The 25059-nt window shown below is 41.5% G+C and overlaps 1 protein-coding gene across 6 annotated transcripts in view; it reads left to right on the forward strand.

The window, feature by feature from the left end:
- Positions 1-2629: 2629 nt before the first annotated feature.
- fat3a (FAT atypical cadherin 3a) overlaps positions 2630-25059 on the forward strand; it is a 173614-nt gene continuing 151184 nt past the window's right edge. For all 6 annotated transcript variants that reach the window (XR_016117097.1, XM_089013079.1, XM_089013080.1 and 3 more), the window contains exon 1: positions 2630-2761. The gene's annotated coding sequence lies outside the window, so the exon portion shown is untranslated. The remainder of the gene's footprint in view (positions 2762-25059) is intronic.

Raw genomic sequence — 25059 nt, forward strand, 5'->3', positions numbered from 1 at the left:
TGTCATCTTTCTGAGCGAAAGCATGTAATAGTTCAACATAGTTGCCACGATGAGCAGAGCCCTTACTTTCATCATTTCCACGAAATGCCAGCTGTTGTTTGGCAAGGAAGCAGGTGGCATTGATGAGATCGTTTAAAATCTGCCGGTCTCCTTTACCTTAGCATTGTGGATGCTGATGTTGAGTCTTCGCTCATTTTTGATGAGGCTCCGTTGTAAAATTTTCAGGTCACAATATCCCATTTGAGTCCAGACATTGTCACAAATTGAGAACAGAAGGCAGGAAAAGCAGAAAAGGCGGTTCTTGCTGGACATCCACACAGCCAGCCTTTTCGTGTGTACCAGTCCGCCTGAAAAGAGCGATTATTGTGTCCCGTTGTCTGAAGCAAACCTTTTAGCTCCAGTGTTGGTCTTCCTTTAATTATTACCTCCTGATTCGATTGAAAGTCCAGTTTAGAAAATTCTTTCAATTTAGATATGTAATCCTCCGTTCTGAAAGTGAGGCCAAGCAACACGAAAAAATGACTGCAGTGTTGCACTTTACTTGCTAACTGTTTACTGTAGCTTTCTGTCTCTAATTCTATTATTCTGCAGACGTGGAGTAAGAAGTATCTCTGGAATCACAAGCGCCCCCTGCCTGTCATGAGGCGGGAGAACTGTTTGCCTCACCTACGCACAGCGTTTTGATAAAAATAAAACAAAATAAACACTGGAGTACAGTGTTTATAATGTACAATGACTCTACATTATATACACCAGCTAAACTGTAGAAATTTAGTTCATATACTAAACGTGTTTGAACGCTTTAATAGCGATATGCAGAAGGACAGCAATGCGGTCTCACTGCAGAGCAAGCCAGCACAGTAAGCATAGTGATTGCGCAATCCATAGTGAGGATCAGCCGGCTGGTGCCTCACTGCTCGTCTGTACTTAGTATTTGAACGGTAAATGTGAAAATTCAGCGATTTAGAAGAAAATCCTAAAACGGTGAAGTTAAATGGACAAGAACTTTAAAGTACAAATCACTAAATACATATAACTGTTTAATTTATTTTTTTCATTTGATATTTCCATGACAGCTTTCCATGATGACAGGTGAGGCACTGCCTCCCCTGCCTCCACTGACTGCACATCACTGACAGAAACCATATTAAAACAAAAAATATATTTCCCCCAGTGTTTGAAATAGCGTCTGCCCGTCTGCCCGGGGCGTAAAACGTCGGGCTGACAACTTACAAAACGTCTCGGCCCGGATGGCCAACAACTATTTCAAGAAAAAAAAGCGTGTGTTTTTTTTTTTTTTTTAATCAAACGTTTGTTTCACTCAAAAGCCACAAACAAATCACTACAAGCCACGTTGACTCCACTTTCTCAGCGGGTTTCAAAACTCTGAAGTACACTTTTGAGTCAGGGTGTAGTCCGGACCATGCTTCTGATTGGCTGCTGGTGCCGAGTATGCAAATTGCCAAAGGAACCTTCGTTTGGCAATTTGCGAGAGGATTTAACAAACATTATAATTTTTCGCGTCTTTGAACGTTCGTTTGGCAATTTGCATACTCGGCACCGGCAGCCAATCAGAAGCCTGCTTCGGACTACACCCTGACTCAAAAGTGTACTTCAGAGTTTTGAAAGCCACTGAGAAAGTGGAGTCCTCGAAGTGTTAAGCAGGCAACACAACACAAATGTTGCAGCGTGTGCCATGTTGCTAAGCAACAGCTGGAGCAAAATCTTGAGCAAGGTATATTTACCATAAATTAGGCAAGGTTCCATTTGTGGTTGCTACTGCCTTAGTTTAAAAAAAAGACCTTTACATTTTTTGGGGCGATTACATGTCTTTATGTGTTTTAAGGTGTGAAAAATTGGGCAGGCAACTTCATGGCCGGGCCGGAGTTGTCTGCCCGTGTGTCCACTAACTTTTTGTCATGAGTTTCAGACACTGCCCTTCCCCGTCTGTTTCCATTTTCAAACATTTTTGAAAAAGCTCCAGGGAGCCGCTAGGGCAGCGCTAAAGAGCCGCATGCGGCTCTTGAGCCGCGGGTTCCCGACCCCCGTCCTCGCTGAAACCCTTCTATCACACATCACATCTGACATTTTTCTCCATTCTTCTCATCGCTGCCTTATGGTCATTATAATTATTTTCTTTATTTATTACTGGTTAATTTATATTTTATTCATTTAATTCATTTTTTTGTGTGTTAAAAAGAAAGATTTTGAGAACATTGGAATGTTTTATCTGTGCTTTTCTTGTTGAAATCCTGATGCGGCCCAGCCTCACCCAGACTCTGCCTCCAGTGGCCCCCGGGTAAATTGAATTTGAGAACCCTGTTGTATTATTATTATTATTATTATTATAGTATTATTATTATTGTTATATTAGTATTATCAACATTATTGTTTATTAATACGTATTATTATTATTATTATTATTCAAAGAACTTTATTCTTATTCCAAGCCAGTTTGCAATCATGAATTCGAGTTCGAACGACGAACTCGATGGAGTTCAGTGAAAGTATCTGAAGTGAGTTTGCTGCTCTTCCTGGCAGGCGGCGCTGTATCCTCGCACTTGCGCGCGCGCGCCCGCGCTCCGTCGTGAGCGCGCTGAAGCAGCACACGAGAACGCTTGCAGCGGAGCGTTGCGGCCACTCGGTGAGCAAGCAAGCAAGTCGGAGCGTCCGACTGTGACTGTTGTGAAGGACTGTTGTGAAGGATTTCCATCATCCGGAGGGACGTTTTTGCCATCGGGATCTTCTGCAGAAGGCGCAGGTCAGTCTCGCCGTTTTATATCCCTCAAACCATCCGCGCCAAGTTGCAAACGCGCAGGCCGACGTTGCAGCGAGCACGAAGGCGGATTTCTGCAACCCCTGATGCGTCTTTTTTTTTTTTTTTTTTGGGGGGGGGGGGGGGGGGAATGAATATTAGTCCGATGTTGTGGAGACAAAGAATGAGCGTTTGTATTTCTACTCGTGCAAAATGAAGTCGTGCAGCAGGTCAAATGAGGGGTGGGCGGGTGAAAAGCTGATGTGAGGTGATTACTGATCGTGGGGGGGTGGGGAGCAGTGATCAATGATCTGCCATTTCTCGTCGCGTGGGACTGTCCGGCTCTGAGCTACACGCACACATACACGTGTGTGTGTGCGTGCGTGTGTGTGCGCGCGCGCGTGCGTGTGTGCGTGTTTGGGTGACAACCCATCTGTGCCTTTTGAAGTCTTCAACAAAAAACAAATAAAACTCGAGGCTCAGGTTAACAATGGCGACGAGGCAGGTGGATGTCCATTCAATATAAGACTACAAATACGATGTCTTCAACGTCGTCATGGTAACACAAACGTACACACGCACTTTCACACGCACTTACACGCACGCACACACGCACACACACGCACGCACACACACTCCGTGCGTCGATGTCAAATTCCAAACACAACCTTCCTATGGCGATGGGTGTGTGGGGGCGCGGGGGTTAGACTGTGTCTGTTGTTATTGTTGCTGGCTCGCATGTGTCTGCAGACGAGCATCATGGAAGCCACAACGGGGGCGGTCTGGTCCCGAACGTGCGTCCGATGGATCGCCATGGCAGGCTTAACCGGCCGCCAGTCGTTCGAAAGCCGCCATGGCGACGTCGACGATATATGAATCATATTTGCAGTCTGCTTTCTGCAAAAGTCTTCAGGAGGCATGAAAGCAATTTGGGATTTGTGATGGAACCAAAGTGCTTCTTCACTTTGCAGTCCGCCTTCTCTTATTGCACACACACACACACACACACACACACACACACACACACACACACACACACACACACACACACACACACACACACACACACACACGCACGCACACCCACTTCACACACACACACACACACACACACACTCACGCACACATTACTGTCACAACAGTTTTGTGAGGTCCGGATAACTCCGGATAAGGAGTGAGGACCACCGTTCCTGATAAGTTTAGAGAAGAACTAGTGTTAAATTTGAACACTAAATGTCACCCCATTTCCCACTTCAACTTCTTTAAAATCAAAGAAATAAAAAGTTTACTTGAAACCGGAATAACAGCAGGAGTGATGTTTCTGAATGGGTACATTCAAAGTCCTCGCCCTTGTAGTGAATTTGGTTAAAATATCGTTTTACTTTTTGTGGTATGAACTTTTTCCTGTCATTAACCACAAATACAAACACACAGTGAGTAAAAAGTGTGTGTGTATCCGAGTGAAATGAAAATACACACCAAAAAAATCATTTTGGGTGAATTTGTGAGGACCTCTCCGAAACCTTAATAGATGCATCTATAGACCCTCTCGAAGCCTTTACAATGAAAAACTTGTGAGGACCGACCCAAAGGTCCTCACTTGTCAAAAATGTCCTCACTACGTATGGTATAAAATGTTAGTAGTCCTCACAAGACTAGTCATACAAACACACACACACAACACGCACTCACACGTGCACACACACGCATACACCTTTTTTCTCCATGGTGGGGACATGGTGTGCAAAACTTTTGACCCGTGGGAACCCAATTTCAAACGTGAAAAAATATATTTATGAAACTCATAAAAAATTCATTTTAGGACCCACATTTTTTTTACCCTGTGCTCACTTAGAAATCACTTTAAAATGTCATAATTCCTGATTTAATTTTTCCAGGTTTTTCACAACTCTGTGGGGACTTAACGAATCATGTCAAACCAAAACTACCAGCAGGTGGCGCTTATTTTTTTCAAGAGACAATATTTAGAGCCTGTAAGGTCGGCAATTGTGTTTTGCAGGAGCCATGATCGTATATTTTTTGACAATTCTAAATTTTGAACACATAAATTGTGAAATATTTTGTTCACATGCACAACTGGGTCCAAGCCCCCTTCCATTTTCTGACATGATATCCGACAGAATAATCAAGCACCAGATGTAGGTCTGCCAGGTTCTGTCACAACCAAAAGTTTGACTGCATCCAGTATTGAACTTTACAATGTGCTATTCTTTATTATTTAGCTGTGAATTACATCCCATTGGTGCTGCCAGCAAATTTTTGTTTCATAAATGTGCTGAGTTCCAACACTTGGTGTGCTCTTTGTGTAGTTTTTAGATTTGTATATTTAATCTATGGAAAATATCTCTTGTCTTTTAATTACATATTGACTAACAACCTGGCAGATCGGACCTAAATGACAATGTTTTCATTTTCTCAATTTTCAATCTAAGTTGCTAGAACAAAGCTACATTTTCTTATATATATATATATACAGACGCTAGCTCGTGTGTAGCAGACGAGATTGAAGTGTTTCTGTTAAAAGGTAAAAATGGGAAACAGAAGAAGATTGATGACTTTTTTAAATTGTATACATAATACAGTAAGATGTAAGCGTTGCAGTTTCCCTGTTGTGTTATGTACATGCCCACTGTACTGTATATGAATGCAATCGTTTTTTGCAACAATGTTTCTTGTTTTGTCTGCTGAAGCGTGATGATGTTGAAAATTATTAATATTCCATACTGTGTATTAAAGGACAACCGATGTCACTTTTTATTCAAATGCAAAACACCAATAAAAATGACTTCACACCAAGACGGCTTGCATTGCTTGTGAATCCAAACAATGGCTTCAGATTCAGATAATATGTTTTCTTGTTACACATCCAGTTATGAATATGATTCAAATACAATGTAGTTCTGAAGATGAAAGCATACATGTTTGCAATCATTAAAGAATTATATGTGCCATTTTGAGGCAACATTGGGGGAACATCTCTCACCCCCCAAAAAAAAGAGGCACAAAATGGGAGCTCATGGCCAGCTCCGTTTCTTATATGGCGCTTGGCTGCCCTCTTTTGGCGGCTTTTGTTAATGCAGTTCGGCGCAGGATCGGATATATCGATAGTCCGGTTATATCGACATTTTTTCCAACTCCCGAGAATATCGATATAACGAGACTTTACTATATATATATAAATATATATATATAGTAATATATATATATATATATATATATATATATATATATATATATATATATATATATACACACACATCAGTTTATTTGCTACACACTTTTGCGAATTGCCATAGAACAGTTGAAACATTGAAAGAAACAATTTCAAAAGATCTCTCTGGTGCAAATTCTGAACTTCAGCATGCTCATTCTCATATTAGACATTGTAATAGGAAGACAATTGTTTTGAAGATACGCTAGTTGGACCATAAGCGATGCAGCCTATCGAAGTGTTGCTTTAATTTCTCTTGAAAAGCATTTTCCCTCTCTCGCTGTATGTATGTATGATACCGTCCAGTGATTTCATGGTATCTTTTATTATTCTCATAATATATAATATGAGAGTGAATAAGAATCTAATAGCTATTCAAAACATACCAAGAAATGTGTTTTCCCCATATATATATGATTAATAGAATAAGAATCAGAAACCCTTTAATAGTCCCACAATGGGGGAATTTGCAATAGATTAAGCACGATAGATTCTTATGATGATACTGACCAGCCTCTGGAGCTCAGGGACACTTGCACTATGACCAACATCACTAGAAGTGTGGTCATGGCTGTTGTCATCATTGGAGCTCTCTTTGTGATTTATCTGAAAAACAAACGAAAAAAAACATCAAATCAACTGCCAATGAAAGCATGTTTGGTTACAGCATAAATGGCTTACTCTCTTCAGATATTATGTGTCACAATGTGCAGGTGGCTGAAGTCTAAGGATTTGACACTGTAACTGAAGTCGCAAGTTTTTTTAAAACAGTGTCGATAAAGTTAAGTTTAACTTCATTTCATTTGTGGCAGACTATAGTTCAGCGAACGTTGCATTCAGTCAAATGCGGTCCTTATACCTTGGTTGACATTTGTGGTTGAGTCTTCTCAGATCTCTCCATCTCATATCTCATCCAATGACTTTGATCCTGCAAAAACAAAAATTACATTTTGAGATGTTAATCATGTTTCTTTCTTTTTATTTATTGATTGTCATTTGTGGCACTTTTGGAAATACTGTTGCATGTTTTTTTTGTTTTTTTTTTGCCATAACCGCCAATATTGGTTAATGGCTTGATCTGCTCTATTCAATGCAAAGAACTAAATGATCACTGTCCTTATTGCTGACAAGAATTCCAATAAATAGCATTGAAACATTTTCAAATTCTGAGATTACAATTGCTGCCACTTTTATTCCTGTATCTGGCTGTTTGGATCAATCTGTATATTTTGAACACATGCAAGGATGCATCTGGGAAATTAAAAAAAGGGTTTTGTCTGAAAAGGGGGCCAAAGTCTAAAATGGCCAGATTTAACTAGATTGCCCAAGTATACAAAACTGATTGGAATAAACCAAAATACATTCATTGGAGCATGTTATTTCTAAATTGCAAATAAAAAAAAACATCATTTGTCTAAAATCTATATTTCTAATCTACAAACATTTTTAATGCTCTCGATGCTAGTGTGCCACGTTGTTGGCATAAGGCCGTGACATCGAATGCTACATGCAACAAGGAGTCCAAGATGGCGCCCGAGTAGGCAGCCGTCAGCAAGTGCTCTCATGAGCCTTGCTTTTTGTTGTTGGTTTTGTATTCTTTCGTGTTTTCTTTTGTCACTTTCTGTTGTTGTGCGTCGTGTGCAATGGATACGGATTGTTTTTCAGCATTTTTGACCACGACATTCATCAAGGAGGAGACTGTGCTGAGCAGTTGCGCCTTTTCGACAGCATGAATATGCCAGTGCTGTTTTTGAAGGGGAGGAATGTCGGTGCCATTCGACTATCATCGCTGGACACCACAGGGGCCATTGTGCTTTTTTGCGGCTGTAATGGGCAGCATCTTCACAGCCCCGCTTTGTTCAGCGGAAGGTCGGTGCTTTTGGACAATCTGCGCATTTTTTTTACCCTGTGCTCACTTAGAAATCACTTTAAAATGTCATAATTCCTGATTTAATTTTTCCAGGTTTTTCACAACTCTGTGGGGACTTAACGAATCATGTCAAACCAAAACTACCAGCAGGTGGCGCTTATTTTTTTCAAGAGACAATATTTAGAGCCTGTAAGGTCGGCAATTGTGTTTTGCAGGAGCCATGATCGTATATTTTTTGACAATTCTAAATTTTGAACACATAAATTGTGAAATATTTTGTTCACATGCACAACTGGGTCCAAGCCCCCTTCCATTTTCTGACATGATATCCGACAGAATAATCAAGCACCAGATGTAGGTCTGCCAGGTTCTGTCACAACCAAAAGTTTGACTGCATCCAGTATTGAACTTTACAATGTGCTATTCTTTATTATTTAGCTGTGAATTACATCCCATTGGTGCTGCCAGCAAATTTTTGTTTCATAAATGTGCTGAGTTCCAACACTTGGTGTGCTCTTTGTGTAGTTTTTAGATTTGTATATTTAATCTATGGAAAATATCTCTTGTCTTTTAATTACATATTGACTAACAACCTGGCAGATCGGACCTAAATGACAATGTTTTCATTTTCTCAATTTTCAATCTAAGTTGCTAGAACAAAGCTACATTTTCTTATATATATATATATACAGACGCTAGCTCGTGTGTAGCAGACGAGATTGAAGTGTTTCTGTTAAAAGGTAAAAATGGGAAACAGAAGAAGATTGATGACTTTTTTAAATTGTATACATAATACAGTAAGATGTAAGCGTTGCAGTTTCCCTGTTGTGTTATGTACATGCCCACTGTACTGTATATGAATGCAATCGTTTTTTGCAACAATGTTTCTTGTTTTGTCTGCTGAAGCGTGATGATGTTGAAAATTATTAATATTCCATACTGTGTATTAAAGGACAACCGATGTCACTTTTTATTCAAATGCAAAACACCAATAAAAATGACTTCACACCAAGACGGCTTGCATTGCTTGTGAATCCAAACAATGGCTTCAGATTCAGATAATATGTTTTCTTGTTACACATCCAGTTATGAATATGATTCAAATACAATGTAGTTCTGAAGATGAAAGCATACATGTTTGCAATCATTAAAGAATTATATGTGCCATTTTGAGGCAACATTGGGGGAACATCTCTCACCCCCCAAAAAAAAGAGGCACAAAATGGGAGCTCATGGCCAGCTCCGTTTCTTATATGGCGCTTGGCTGCCCTCTTTTGGCGGCTTTTGTTAATGCAGTTCGGCGCAGGATCGGATATATCGATAGTCCGGTTATATCGACATTTTTTCCAACTCCCGAGAATATCGATATAACGAGACTTTACTATATATATATAAATATATATATATAGTAATATATATATATATATATATATATATATATATATATATATATATATATATATATATATATATATATATATATATATATATATATATATATACACACACATCAGTTTATTTGCTACACACTTTTGCGAATTGCCATAGAACAGTTGAAACATTGAAAGAAACAATTTCAAAAGATCTCTCTGGTGCAAATTCTGAACTTCAGCATGCTCATTCTCATATTAGACATTGTAATAGGAAGACAATTGTTTTGAAGATACGCTAGTTGGACCATAAGCGATGCAGCCTATCGAAGTGTTGCTTTAATTTCTCTTGAAAAGCATTTTCCCTCTCTCGCTGTATGTATGTATGATACCGTCCAGTGATTTCATGGTATCTTTTATTATTCTCATAATATATAATATGAGAGTGAATAAGAATCTAATAGCTATTCAAAACATACCAAGAAATGTGTTTTCCCCATATATATATGATTAATAGAATAAGAATCAGAAACCCTTTAATAGTCCCACAATGGGGGAATTTGCAATAGATTAAGCACGATAGATTCTTATGATGATACTGACCAGCCTCTGGAGCTCAGGGACACTTGCACTATGACCAACATCACTAGAAGTGTGGTCATGGCTGTTGTCATCATTGGAGCTCTCTTTGTGATTTATCTGAAAAACAAACGAAAAAAAACATCAAATCAACTGCCAATGAAAGCATGTTTGGTTACAGCATAAATGGCTTACTCTCTTCAGATATTATGTGTCACAATGTGCAGGTGGCTGAAGTCTAAGGATTTGACACTGTAACTGAAGTCGCAAGTTTTTTTAAAACAGTGTCGATAAAGTTAAGTTTAACTTCATTTCATTTGTGGCAGACTATAGTTCAGCGAACGTTGCATTCAGTCAAATGCGGTCCTTATACCTTGGTTGACATTTGTGGTTGAGTCTTCTCAGATCTCTCCATCTCATATCTCATCCAATGACTTTGATCCTGCAAAAACAAAAATTACATTTTGAGATGTTAATCATGTTTCTTTCTTTTTATTTATTGATTGTCATTTGTGGCACTTTTGGAAATACTGTTACATGTTTTTTTTTGTTTTTTTTTGCCATAACCGCCAATATTGGTTAATGGCTTGATCTGCTCTATTCAATGCAAAGAACTAAATGATCACTGTCCTTATTGCTGACAAGAATTCCAATAAATAGCATTGAAACATTTTCAAATTCTGAGATTACAATTGCTGCCACTTTTATTCCTGTATCTGGCTGTTTGGATCAATCTGTATATTTTGAACACATGCAAGGATGCATCTGGGAAATTAAAAAAAGGGTTTTGTCTGAAAAGGGGGCCAAAGTCTAAAATGGCCAGATTTAACTAGATTGCCCAAGTATACAAAACTGATTGGAATAAACCAAAATACATTCATTGGAGCATGTTATTTCTAAATTGCAAATAAAAAAAAACATCATTTGTCTAAAATCTATATTTCTAATCTACAAACATTTTTAATGCTCTCGATGCTAGTGTGCCACGTTGTTGGCATAAGGCCGTGACATCGAATGCTACATGCAACAAGGAGTCCAAGATGGCGCCCGAGTAGGCAGCCGTCAGCAAGTGCTCTCATGAGCCTTGCTTTTTGTTGTTGGTTTTGTATTCTTTCGTGTTTTCTTTTGTCACTTTCTGTTGTTGTGCGTCGTGTGCAATGGATACGGATTGTTTTTCAGCATTTTTGACCACGACATTCATCAAGGAGGAGACTGTGCTGAGCAGTTGCGCCTTTTCGACAGCATGAATATGCCAGTGCTGTTTTTGAAGGGGAGGAATGTCGGTGCCATTCGACTATCATCGCTGGACACCACAGGGGCCATTGTGCTTTTTTGCGGCTGTAATGGGCAGCATCTTCACAGCCCCGCTTTGTTCAGCGGAAGGTCGGTGCTTTTGGACAATCTGCGGCTGGATGATTACATGGCTTGAGGAGCCCGCGATAAGAAGGAGGGCCGATGTGTATGTGGAACTGTCGCGGCTTGGAATTAAAGTGGATTTATGTGGGACAGGAGATGTGAGACAATCTCTTCGTCAATGGATGCTACAGCTGCGTGTTTGCTTTCAACATTTAGCTTGTCGTCGACGTGCACATTCCACCATGATGTCCCTGATCCACTGGTGAAGAGACGCTTTGATCCTCTCCTCTTTCATGTGGAACTGCTTTGTGTTATAAAGAGGGTACAGAAAGTGCTTCAGAATGAATGACTCTCTGTGTCTTTGTGTTGTCATGTTATTTATTTTTATTATTTTTTGTTCTTTTGACTTCAAGACGGCGCCGCGAGAGTGGCTGCCTTTCCAGCCGCTCATGTATTTTGTTTTTCTACTTTCATTACTTTCATAACTTTGCTGCTGTGAAATGTAAATTTCTCCACTGTGAGACTAATAAAGGCAAATCCAATCCAATACAGCGCACCAATTGCAGGCCTCGTGGCGGGCATGCTCATTCCTCTACTGCTACAATGTCTTGTATGCCTTGTTGAAGGAGCTGCCGCCAGATGGTGCGTTGAGCTGCAATGTCCTCCAGTTGGGTCGATCGGGTTCAGGCCGCATTTTTTCATGGCAGTCTTCACCTGGTCTTTATAGCGTTTTTTGGGGCCTCCTGCCAGGCGACGGACGAGATGGAGCTGGCCATAAAGCACCTTACGTGTCAAGCGCTCTTCTGGCAGCGAAGTTGGTGCTGGGTGACTGTAGCTTCCACACTGGTGCAGTTGGTTTTGCTGAGTATTTCAGTGTGGGGGACTCTGTCTCTCCAGGATAGCCCAAGGATGTATTGTAGGCACTTGATGTGGAAGGCCTCAAGCATCCTGAGGCGGCGACTGTACAGGGTCCATGCTTCGCAACTGTAGAGGAGGGTTGACACAACAACAGCCCGATAAACTGCAGTCTTGGTGTGGAGCTTGATATCTTTGTTTTGAAAGACTCTCCTCTGCCAAAAGATGCTGATGCCTGTTTGATCCGGTTTTGTATCTCTGTCGATGCTGCAGTCATCAGAGAGAAAGCTGCCTAGGTATTTGAAAGAGTCTACTATTGCTAGTGGCTTATTGGAGATGGTGTTATATTCACTAGCAATAGTAGACTCTTTCAAATACCTGGGCAGCTTTCTCTCTGATGACTGCAGCATCGACAGAGATACAAAACCGCATATTTGACAATAAAGCTGACTTTTTTGACTTTGAAAATCGACTGGTGGAAAAAATAAAAAGAATGATGACAACTAAATGCCATACCTTGGCTCATCGCTGCCCTTATAAATGCTGACACTTCCTGTATAAAAGCAGTATTACGCCATATATTATATGACATTATAAATAAATAAAATAAACACTAACAAAAGCGGAAATGCAGACAGCGCATGTGCACATTATGCATTTATCAATCTGAAGATACACAGCGATAAAAGAATAGACACGATTGAGGATTATCGTATTTTACAGTGTGTAATGCGCACCGGAGTATAAGGTGCAGCCCCAATGAATGCCGTGTTTTTAAAAGTGTTCCATACATAAGGCGCACCTGACAATAAAGCTCACCTTCAATGATTGACATACCGTATTTTCCGGTGTATAAGGCGCACCAGAGTATAAGGCGCACCCCCAATGAATGGCGTCTTTTCAAACATTTTCCATATATAATGCGCACCTGACAATGAGGCTCACCTTCAATGATTGACATATATTTTCCAGTGTATACGGCGCACGGGAGTATAAGATGCACCCCCAATGAATGGTGTATTTCCAAATGTTTCCATATAAAAGGTGCACCAGACGAAAAGGCGCACCTTCAATGAACGAAAAAAAGCTTTCCAAATATAAAATGCAAATAGAAATGTTTTCCAAATACAGTAAAGTCTCATTATATCGATATTCTTGGGAGTCAGAAAAAAATCGATATAACCTTACTATCGATATGTCCTATCCTGTGCCGTACTGCACGAAGCGGGGGCAATAAATTGGGGACCTTTTTTTATGGCATGTAATTTTCTAATTGGGTTCATGGATTGCGTATCGAGCATGCTTTTGTACTGTAGTGAAGTGAAAAATAAACTTATGCATTAAATAAAAACGGCATTTATTATTTTTATAACGCACTCTTCTGTGTAAGCTCCCAGTCGTACAGGAGTAGTCCATCGATGAAAAGGTTTCAACCGTTATCTGTACTTCTTTGAAGATGTCGGACGTTTCACTTCTTATCCAAGAAACTTTGTCAGCAAACTAAAGTCTTACTGGTAGTTAAGACCCTACATATATATATCCCTACTGTCCAGACACGGCGGTGCCGGACTCTGTTATGATAGGTCCCTGCTCTCAGGTTGGCGTCTACTACACTGCGCAAGACACGGAAGCTGGTCATGTGACTGGTACAGATTTCGATAATGGTGGTACTGTATAGAAACCCCTAAGCAAATATCGATTCACCTTAAACTGCTTTTGTATCGATATAAACATAGCAAAATGGCCGGCGGGTGATGAAAAAGAGCACCGTAGTAACCGGATTATCATAATAACCATGTATCATACTAAATGGAACTACAGTAACGTCTCGTTATATTGATATCATTTATATTGATAATACTGCTAATTATGACACTATTCTTGTTTCCCGTGCACATTTCTAGACTTTTTATGTATAATTAGTTCCATTTAGTACTATTCGTGGTTTTTACGGTAATCCGGTTACTCCGGTGCTCTTTTTCATCTCCCGCCTGCCATTTTGCTATGTTTATATCGATACAAAAGATATTTAAGATGAATCGATATTTGCTTAGCGGTTTCTATACAGTACCACCATTATCGAAATCTGTATCGGTCGCGCCATTGGTCAACTTGGTCACATGACTTGGTCACGTAAATTTGTTACGTGACCAGCTCCCGAGTAGCAGACGCCAGCTCGTGTGTAGCAGACGAGATTGAAGTGTTTGTGTTAAAAGGTAAAAATGGGAAGCAGAAGAAGATTGATGACTTTTTTAAATTGCATACATAATACAGTAAGATGTACGCGTTGCAGTTTCCCTGTTGTGTTATAGACATGCCCACTGTACTGTATATGAATGCAATCGTTTTTTGCAACGTTACTTGTTTTGTCTGCTGAAGCGTGATGATTTTGAAAATTACTGTACATTCCATACTGTGTATTAAAGGACAACCGATGTCACTTTTTATTAAAATTTAAAACACCAATAAAAATGATTTCACGCCAAGACGTCTTGCATTGCTTGTGAATCCAAACAATGGCTTCAGATTCGGATAGTATGCTTTCTTGTTACGTTATGAATATGATTCAAATACACTGTAGTTCTGAAAAGGAAAGCATACATGTTTGCAATCGAATAAAGAATTATATGTGCCATTTTGAGGCAACATTGGGGGAACATCTCTCACCCCCCCAAAAAAGATGCACAAAATGGCGAGCTCATGGCCAGCTTATATGGCGCTTGGATGCCCTCTTTTGGCGGCTTTTTTTAATGCAGTTCGGCACAGGACGGATATATCGACATTTTTTCTAACTCCCGAGAATATCGATATAACGAGACTTTACTGTAATTATACATAAAAAGACTAGAAATTTGCCGGGAAATGAAAATAGTATCGTAATAAGCAGTATTATCAATATAACCAATATCGATATAACGAGACTTTACGGTATAAGGCACACCACATTATAAGGTTCTACAGTAGAGGCTGGGGTTACGCAATACTTCTTCTACAAGGGGGTAAATGGAGTCGCTAATAGTTGTGAGACCTGATGTGGCTCAATATAACCTCACATATAAGGCGCACCTGCGTATAAGGCGCCTGATCATCTTTGGAAGAAAATCAAGGCTTTTGGGTGACGCATATACACCGGAAAATACGGTAATCAAATATTGGCCATTTAAATGGACCGTACAATGAAATTGACGGTCTCTAATATCAACCAAGTCTGCTTCTCATCAGTTTTCCATATTCCGAATGTCATCATTAATTTTCTTCAGTCATCCCTGAAGACTCAGTCTGGTGTTGAGTCGACCAGAAAACCATTATATATTTCTATATTATATTTGGAAAACTTGTTTCATTCATTGAATGTGCGCCTTATAGACCGTTGCAACTTATATATGGAAAAGAGTTTGAAAATCCACCATTCATTAGGGCTGGGTTTTATACTCCGGTGCGCCTTATACATCGGGAAATACGGTAATCTCAATTGCTTTGACAGACATGGCATGATGTGACGCAAGAAGCGGCACAAGGCGTTCATATTCCCGACATGTCATGTCTGTTATTTGCATCTGATAAGCGAGCGCCTTGGATTTGGCAGATGAGCATTCCATGTAAATTTTTGAAAGGGGGTGGGGGGGGTGCGCTTCTCCCGCTGCAGCGGCTGACCTCTCTGCCAAGCACACTGACTTCTACATGGAGGAAGGGGGGAGGATGGGGGAGACCATCTCTCTCTCTTCGTTTTGTTCACATTCTCCCCGAGCGCCCTCCCCCCCCTTTCACTCCACAGGCTGCCTGCTTGGAAACGGCATGACTGCAACCCCCCCAGTCCTCGCTGTGCATCTCTACCCTCCCCCACACTTCTTCTTCATCTCGGGGGTCCCGGGGGGCTTTGTGAGCGTCTGTTCGTGCCAAATGCCAGCACTCTGAAACCCCCCTCCACCCTCATCCCCTCTCCCTGCCTCACTCAGAGTATGCAGGAGCGGGTGAGTTAGGGGAGTTCTTTGCTTCCCGTCTCCATACAAGCTGGAGATAAAGGGGGGGGGGGGGTATGTTTTGTTGGATGGAGCTCTTTTCCCTGGTGGCTGGATATTGTGGGGGTGTTTGTGTGCGGGGGTCCCACGATGGCTGGAATGCCGTTGAATGGTCGCCGTGGCAGTTGAGCGCCGCTGCCCGTCTTTGTCGCATGGAGCATTTGTGCCTCTTTTGTGAGACCTTCTTTCCTCACAATGAGCCGGGTGCCCCCCTCCCAACCCCCCAACCCTTAAATGGTGCAGGACAGCAAAAATGTGCATCATCAATTTTGCCATCAATCACGAATATTATTTCCATTTAGCATTTGTTAAATGTCAGCGTGTAAACGGAAGATCTACCAATGCGGTTGGGTTTTATGCAAATGAGCATTTGGGAGGAGCTCCTGCGTGACCCTTGTGACCCTAAATTAATGAGAAAACGGACGACTTCTTAGGGACCGGGATAATGGTGGTGGCTTTGAGGCACGTGGGCACAACAGCCTGGCTCAGAGATGTGTTGAAGATGTCCGTGAAGACATCTGTGAGCTCCACAGCGCAGTCTCTCAGAACACGGCCAGGAATGCCGTCGGGACCCGGGGCTTTTCGTGGGTTGGTCCCTCTGAGGGATCGCCTCACGCTGTCCTGGGACAGTGTCAGCACCTGTTCGCCGGGAGATGGTGGGGTCTTCTGTGCTGGAGTGCTGTTGTCTGCCTCGAAGCGGGCGAAGAAGTCGTTCAGCTGATTCAGCAGAGTGGTGGAGTTCTCACAGGTCTGTGGAGAGGGCTTGTAGTCTGTGATGGTCTGTATCCCACGCCACAGGTTCCTGGTGTCTCTGCTGTCTCTGAAGTGGTTGGCGATCCTCCTGGAGTGCTGTCTCTTGGCCATCCTGATGCCACGTGACAGGTTGGCCCTGGCTGTTCTCAGGCCCAGCTCATCGCCAGCTTTGTAGGCAGCGTTCCGAGCCCGAAGGAGCCTGTGGACTTCACCCGTCAGCCATGGCTTCTGGTTGGCCAGGATGGTGACAGATCTGGTGAAGTCACATCATCCATGCACTTCCTCATGTAGGAGGTAACAGAGTCTGTGTATTCTTGGAGGTCGGTGTTGTTGTTGTAGGTGGCCGCTTGTCTGAACATGTTCTAGTCAGTGTTGGAGAAGCAGTCTTTGATTGCCTCTGACGACCCATCAGGCCACACCCTTATCTGCTTCTTGACTGGTTTGACGACTTTGACAAGTGGCCTGTATGCGGGCATTAACATAATAGTGGAGTGGTCCGAAGCTCCTAGGTGGGGGAGGGGGTAGGCTTTGTAGGCTCCTTTGTGTATGGTGAAGACATTGTCCAGAATGTTGTTACCTCTAGTCGGAAAGTTAAAGTGTCCATGTCGTTGTGGAAAAACGCTTTTCGGGTTGGCATGGTTGAAATCGCCAGCCAAGATAAGGAAAGCATCTGGGTGGGCTGTCTGTTGCTCGCTGATGTGCTGGTAGAGTTCATTCAATGCCGCGCTCCTGTTGTTAATTGAGCTTGGGGGGATGTAAATTGCTACCAGCAGTATGGCACTAAATCCCCTCGGCAGGTAGAATGGCCGACATTTTATGACCATAAGCTCCATCAGTGGTGAACAGTGTTTGCATACCACAACAGCGTTGCGGCACCAGGCATCACTGATGTAGACACAGAGTCCCCCGCCGCGAGTTTCCCCCCCCCCTCGATGAGCTCTCTGTCTGCCCGGAAGCTAGTTAGCTGGGCTCGCTGGATGGCACTGTCCGGTATGCTGTCGGTCAGCCATGTTTCCACAAACACAAGGGCACAACACTCACCCACGGTCTTGGAAGTTGAGCGTAGAAGTCTGATGTAGTCCATTTTATTGTCCAGCGAGTGCACGTTAGCCAGCGTAATGATAGGGATGGACGGCCGGTGAGGGCTAGCCGCGAGACTAGTGCGGATACCTCCACGCTTTCCCCTCTTCTGTTTCCTCATGCAGCGCTTGTGGCGCCTCCACTCTGAATGTGTCCACTCCAGTGCCAGGGTTTTTGTCATTTTCAATCCAGAAGCAGGACCCACCGAATTTTGAGTTTTAGGACTATATAAACATTCAATGCAGCGTTCGAAACCTTCTCTCTTCCCTCATCACAAAAAAATAAGCGCCATGGAATTTCACATGCTAGATTTGCTTTTGCTGGTCGGATAAAATGATGTGGCGGGCTAGATTTGGCCAACAGGCCTTGACTTGGACACCTGTGATATAAGGGATTAGCCAGCTAGCTGAATAAAAAGAGATCTAGATAGCAGGCTTGGTCATTTGCTAGCTCGATCGCTAACTTGCTATATCGGTCGCTAACTAGCTAGCTCGGTTGCTAGCTTGTTCGGTTACTAACTAGATAGCTCGGTTGCTAGCTAGCTTGGTCACTAGCTAGCTCAGTTGGTAACTAGCTAGCATGGTCGCTAGTTATCTAGCTCAGTTATTAGTCAGCTCGCTAGCTGTCTTTCTATTCAGCTAAATGGCTAATCCCGCTAGAAAGCTCGGTCGCTAGCTAGCTCCATTGCTTGATAGATGAGCATGGAATTTCACGTTTTTTTCAAGTTTGAATTTCTTTAGCGAGCCCAATAAAATGATGTGGTGGTCCAGATTTGGCCCCCGGGCCTTAACTTGGACACCGGTGAGCAACAGTATGCTAGTAAAAACAGTCCATTCCCAGTATTTTGTGTGTGTGTTCGTGTGTGTATGTATGTGTGTGTGTGTGTGCGTGTGTGCGTGTGTGTGTGTGTGTGTGTGTGTGTGTGTGTGTGTGTGTGTGTGTAATAATAACAGAATGTGTTGTGATGCTGAGAGGTAGTCACCCTTTAGTCAAGATAAGAGCGCGCGCAGGCAGTATTTAGGATGACACTAGCACTGCAGCTGAACGTAACTCAGAGGCAATCTTTGATCTGAATCAACACTCCGCTACTGTGCCACTGTGAGGAGTAGAGTGACGCATATTAAGCATGTGCAAAGAACCGTTCTCCACCGACATTCCATCATTTGTACTGTCTGCATGCGACACACGTTTCTTTTCTGGTTTTTCTGCATTACTCTGTCATTTACAGGTATTTATTGTTATTTTTTCTTATCAATATATTCCCTACAAAACACACAATGGAATGTTTCTCTGTTCCGGTGTTTTCTGGCTAATCACGATAGCAAATACCAAATTTAAAGACTTAAAAGCCATTCCATTCCAGATTAAAACTGTGTACTGTAGTGCAGGGGTGTCAAAAACAGTTTTTGTGGTGGGCCAAATTGAGAGCACACAACAAATTGATAAATAACTAGTTTTCAAATCTGGAGTAAAAAAAATGACGTTATTGTAATAAACTCAGAATTCCGACTAGAATGTGAGAATTCTCACTCTCAAATCTGACTTTAATCTCAAAATTCGGACTTTAAAATCAGAATTATAACCTTATTCTCAGAATTCTGGCTTTAAAGTGATAATACTCATTTTAAAATCAGAATTCTGACTTTATTCACAGAATTCTCACTTGAAAGTCAGGATTCTGATATTCCCAAAATTCTGACTTTAATCTCATATTTCTCACTTTAAAATCAGAATTATAACTATTCTCAGAATTCTGAATTTAAAGTAAAAATTCTCACTTGAAAATCTGAATTTTAACTCTATTTTCAGAATTCCGATTGAAAATAAGAATTCCGACTTTAAAGTCAGAATTCTTCGTTTCAAGTCAGAAATCTGATATTCCCAGAATTCTGATTTTAATCTCATAATTCTTACTCTTCAATCAGAATTCTAACTTTTTTTTCTTGCAGAATTCTGACTTCAAAGTTGGAATTGTCATTTTAAAGTCAGGATTCTGACTTTCACAAAAAATCCTGTGACTGTAAAGGTCCTTGAGAGTTTTGAAATACACTTAGAAATTAAATATATTATCAGAATCAGAATCAGAATCATCTTTATGCCAAGTATGTAGAACACACAAGGAATTTGTTTCCGGTAGAACACGCTGCACTAGTATCGTCGTCAAAAAAACTGCTAAGTGGCACTATACAGTTCCATTTTGGCTACTGTTGAATTATTATTATATTATCATATTTTTCTTAGAATTCCAACTGAAAATGAGAATTCTGAGATTAAAGTTAGAATTTTCACTTTAAAGTGAAAGTTCTAACTTTAAAGTCAGAATTCTGATATTCCCAGAATTCTGACTTTAATCTCAAAATTCTGACTTTAAAGTTACATATCTCATTTTAAAGTCAGAATTCTGACTTTATTCTGACTTTAAAATTCTGTTTCAAGCGAGAATCCTGCCAACTTTATTTTTTTTTCTTCCTAATCCTCTTCCGTCAAATCCATTTCAGTTTATCTTGAAAAAACAAAACAAAACAGCCCCAGCAGCTCAGAAACAGTGCTAGCAAGCAATGAACATGAGTAGATGTTATGATGAGACCACTCCAATCCTGTCAACACGTTAATTTCCACAAGAAATCATCAAGACGGACTTGTACCAATACTCCCGTTCGTTCAATGGAAAAAAGTCAAGTTAAATTGTCTTCTCAAAGCCCCCAAGAGGCAATCTGAAAGATCGTGACAGCGCAGATGTGACATCCTCCTGATTTCCTCAAACTGTTTGTAACGGCGTCCTTATACTCATTCCAAAAGTCACGATTTCATACGAACTGAACTGCTGGTGGTTTAAGCAAAGGGATTTCGTCTTTGGCCAACCACAAAACATCTGTTTTCGTCGTTAATGGGTTGAGTATAAATAAGATGGACTCCCGTCTGGTCTCCATCTCCATAACATGGGTCAAATAGGATTACACGCTGCACGTTGTTGCTGTACTACCCCCTTTGTTACTTCACCGAATGACACAAATGAATTTACAGATGTTCTTCTCGCCTCTGGGTAAAATGTTGCCTCGGGGGCCATTTGCGATTACTTTCTAATCAACGCGCGCTGACAAGAATTGTGAGCCATGACTGGCCTCATTATGACTTGCCGTATCAAGTATCTCTCGGAATAGATTTGCAATGAGTGGTCATTGAAGTATCCTGCTAAAATACTCAATGATACAAAAGGGCCTTTTGTTTTCACTGCCCACCTGTTTCGTGTCTGCGGAGTTGCTTTCATGAGCCGTTCGAGGACAGTCGTCCATGCTTGGAAAATATTCATAGAGAGATGACATTTAGTTGTGTTAAGTTTATACCGTCTCTTATTATGTAATTTACAACAATTTTTTCTTTATTACAGAAAGTGGCGTTTTGAGGTGTTTAATTACCTGACATGTTTTGGCGTGTAATTCCGCCTTCATTGGAGTGTCCAAATTTTTGCATTTTTAAACTTATTTTCCATATACAGTGATATCTCAGCTTGCAAACTTAATTGGTTCCCAGAAAGTGTGTGTAAGGTGAAAAGTGTGTCTGTCAACCAGCAGCCTTTGTCTGCTGGTTGTTGCGCTTGGCTGAAGCGCAGCGTTAGGATGTTGGAATGCTCGGCGGTGAGCATGAACCGGGAGAGTCTTTGGTATCTGCAGCGACGGTGGCTAACACCCCTGCCTCCTCCTGCGTTTATAGGCCGAAATACACGATTGAAGACAAAGACAGAAGGACAAGCCAAACAATTGCTAAAGACAGAGGCACAATAACGGTCAGTTTGTAAGTTGCTCTCACATTTAAATTCAGGTGGAGGTTTGTGTGTGTGAGAAAGTGCAAAGCCCTAAAGTAGCCTTCCTGTAAATCTCCAACAAGCTTTTTCTCTGCCATTAATCTTGGATGTTTGCCTGTTTGTAACGGATTGTATAAGGCGCCTGAACTAATGAGTTTAAGACCACAGACTTGTACTCATTCCAGCAAGACTGAAGTGGGGGCGAAAGGGGATAAGAAAGGGGGTACAAAATAACATAATAAGATGGAGAAGAAGATCCAAATTAAAGTCGCCATGCAATTTCTGCAACCTCGGGGTAAGGAACGATTTGGCGGCGGTTCGGTTCTGAGGTTTTTGCGGTTTCAAGCACGCTATGAGATAACACAAGCCTGATAAAACGGGATCACACTCAATTGACCGTAACCGGTATTAACGCTTGTTTTTTTTTTTTACGGACTGTAAGGCACACTGTATTTCCCATTGTATAAGGCGCACCCCCAATGTAAATAATCTTTGGAAGAAAATAAAGGCTTTTGGGGTGCGCATATACACCGGAAGATACGGTACACTCAACTCAAAACCAGACACCGGAAGATACGGTACACTCAACTCAAAACCAGACTGAATCTTCTGGGTTGACTGAAGAAAATTAATGACGACATACGTAATACGGAAAACCGATGCGAAGCATACTCGCTTGATATTAGGGACGGTCAATTTAATTGGCGGGTAAATATTGTTGATTGTTTGACTCTGTCTGCCCTGCGATTGGCTGGAAACAGTTTAGGGTGTCCTCTGCCTAGTTCCCGAAGACGGCTGGGAGGATTAAGCCATCTGGAAAATGGATGAATTCATTCATTCATTCATTCATTTTACGATGGCAACACTCAATCGTTTTGCCGTGGGTGCTGCAGACAATCCCATCTTTTACTCTCTGCGCTTTATCCTAAAAATGAAGATCGTTTTCAAATAGCCCATGAATTGAAAATGCGCTTTATAATCCGAGCTGCTTTATACTGCAGTACTGTATTTACTCCTTTTAAATGTTATGCTTGCAATATGTTCCTCAAAAAAACTGGGACAGGGACAGCTTTCTTTTGAACAATACTTAGTGATGAGCATCTGAGGCCTTTTTGGTTTTTTAAGCTTTGTAGGTGGAATTCTTCCCCCCCCTTCCGGAGTTTTCTTTGTATTTTATGCTACATAATCTGCCGCACCGTTTATAAACACACATCTCTCTCCCCAACTAAACTGGCTTGACTTACTTATCAATCATTTGACTTGGAAGCTTTATATGCTGCACAAAAATGACCTGTTTTCTAAAACTGTCAGGGCACATTGTTGGCGCAATTTCAAAATAAGATCTGACCGACGGAGGTGCAACTGCCACGCAACCTGCACACGTAGTACGGTAACATCCCAGTGTTACGACCGGCGCGAGTTACGACCACCCGTACTTACGACCATGGCCACCAGACCTTGTTGTTTTTTTAATTCTACGCTTGGTAGCGAAACACGCAAGCAGCCGGCAGCGGGTACTATAATTTTAGCCATCCAGCATGTCACACACTCGCACAGCAATCTACTGCGTGACTACACACAATACAGTAGTTACACAGTGCAGATACCGTCTGGGCAAGATCTCCCGTCTTACTGTACACTGCTTTTTTTCCTTTGGCGTCCGCTTGAGTCCGAGCGTGTGTGTCGGGCCACCTCTGCAGCCCGTAGCCGGGAGAGCGATTTTACATTACAGGTACAAATCGATAATATTAAATATAAAATGATAAAAATGACATTAAAAGGCAAGTATAACGTTTATAAATACAAAAGTACAGTAAACACTTTTGTATAAATTACAGGTACAGTTCTACACTAATAAAAATCAATAATATGAAATATAAAAATGATAAAAATTACACTAAAAGTAATCAAATTTATAAATGAAGTGTAAACAGTTTGGTATATAATAATATTCAATAGAAAACGTTGCTTAAAAACAACAGATTGACATCGTTTACTATCCTGTAGTGTAAACGTTACGTTGGCCATTTTGAATGGATTTCGACTTACGACTGTTTAACTTAAGTCCGTTTTGTCGGAACGGAACCTGGTCGTAACTCAGATGTGACCTGCTTTTGGCTTAATAAGAAAATGGCTTTTTTTCAGTGGTTAACCTCTAGTTAAGTTCATATCCAGATGTTCCTGCTCAATTACCGTCCACCGAAACAGCTGCGTGTAAGTTGGGGAGTGTGCTGTTGCACCCACATCTGTGTGGAGGGGAACATGTTTTATGATTGCACGCAGCCCCCCTGGGCGATGACTGAGAAACAGGAGCTTTGATCTCCCAAAAGCAGCGACTTTGGGTCAGAACACCATTGATTATAAATACAGCCCCTGTGCTCAAGCCTCCCCTCTTGTCAAAAAAAGGTCCAAAGTCCTTCACTTGGTGTGAATCCCGTAAAGAAAATCTCGTTACTGCAGCAAAAGCAGTTATGTTCATGGCACTAATTTGCAGTCAGGAGGAGAGAATCCCATGGAGATCGCCTTGATGCCGTTGCCTTATGCTTGACTCATATATATATATATATATATATACATACACACCTAAGGACCCACACTGTATGATGTTTTGTGCTCATTTTCTCTGCTCCAAGCGGGATTCGAAACCTCATCTCCCGTATGCCAAACTGATGTCTTACCAACTGAGCTATCAAGACATCTACGTTTGTAGCGTGGCTCTTTGTATCAAAATGCGTCTTTATATCATAGAAACCGGAGGCAGCTACTTTCACGTCTTTTTTTTTGCCAGCAACACAATACGAATATTCCACACCTTTCTTCAAAGCTTTTATCAATCCTTTGTATCGTCCTGACTTTCGCTTTGTTCCCGTGTGATCGGAATGATGCAATGGGAAATCCCCAGGCGGCAGACGCATGCGCAACGTAGCATCAAACGGGTCGATACCGAGATAGCGGCTACCGCGGCGAACACGTTTAACTTGATTGATTTGCCGTTTCGTGATACGGTGTATACCGGATGGTACCCATAATGGACAAATTTGCGTTTTTCCGTAAAGATTTTCTTGTACATCGTACACGTCTTAAAAGGCATAATAAACATACTTTGTACGGCAAAAACATACAGGTTGACAGGTATGCCTCATGGGTGTTTTTCGATGATCTTCTTCTGCTCGACCGTCATTTTCTTTTGTGTCCTCTTGGGCTTAACACCAGACTGTGGTGGGGTCTTTTCCGGTCCCGTAATAGCAAAAGTACTCCACTCGATAACAAGCCACGTCTGCACTTAAAAAAAGGGGGTGACAAAAACTAGTCCGCCAGCCACTGTGGTGCTGTTTGACCGTGTGGTTTGGTGTTCATCTGCGGAAAACTAGTCCGCCAGCCACCAGTG

The sequence above is a fragment of the Hippocampus bargibanti genome, linkage group LG14 (assembly GCF_051943395.1).
Source record: "Hippocampus bargibanti isolate YZ-2025 linkage group LG14, ASM5194339v1, whole genome shotgun sequence".
Taxonomy (NCBI): Eukaryota; Metazoa; Chordata; class Actinopteri; order Syngnathiformes; family Syngnathidae; genus Hippocampus; species Hippocampus bargibanti.